The sequence below is a fragment of the Myotis davidii genome, unplaced genomic scaffold (assembly GCF_000327345.1).
Source record: "Myotis davidii unplaced genomic scaffold, ASM32734v1 scaffold534, whole genome shotgun sequence".
NCBI lineage: Eukaryota > Metazoa > Chordata > Mammalia > Chiroptera > Vespertilionidae > Myotis > Myotis davidii.
In genome coordinates this window covers 5,867,850-5,868,206 of record NW_006286678.1, presented here as the reverse complement: position 1 = coordinate 5,868,206, position 357 = coordinate 5,867,850, and the positions used below count along the sequence as shown (strand labels likewise).

At 70.3% G+C, this 357-nt stretch overlaps 1 protein-coding gene across 5 annotated transcripts in view; it reads right to left on the bottom strand.

Annotated features, from left to right (window-relative positions):
- FAM214B (family with sequence similarity 214 member B) overlaps window positions 1-357 on the bottom strand; it is an 11,487-nt gene that overhangs the window by 6,844 nt on the left and 4,286 nt on the right. For 2 of the 5 annotated variants that reach the window (XM_006758529.2, XM_015560550.1), the window contains exon 1: window positions 10-289. The exons of 2 other annotated variants lie outside the window; for them this stretch is intronic. The gene's annotated coding sequence lies outside the window, so the exon portion shown is untranslated. One more of the 5 variants, XM_015560549.1, reaches the window with a different exon arrangement.

The window sequence follows — 357 nt, the reverse complement described above, 5'->3', positions numbered from 1 at the left end:
CACACTCACCCCGCTCCCAAATTGGCTCCGCCACGGCGGTCGCAGCTCCAGGTCCCTCCGTCCCCGTCCCTCCCTTCGAATCCCCAGTCCTCCCCGACACGGGCCCCCAACCCAAACAAAGGGTGGCTCGGGCTGAGTCCTGCTCTGCTAGGCTCTTCTCTGTTTAGCTTCGTGTGCAACGCTAGCGGGCCCTGGCGTCTGCAGCCCCCCAGCCACTGCTGCGCCCCTCCCCGCGACTGTTCCTCCCCGTGGCCGCCCCGGCTCCGCGCTGCCGACTCTGCTGCCCCTCTCTCACAGGCCCCATTTCCTCCCAGCTGATGGGGCTGCCCGCCCCGCCCAGCGTCCCAGCCCCCCCAC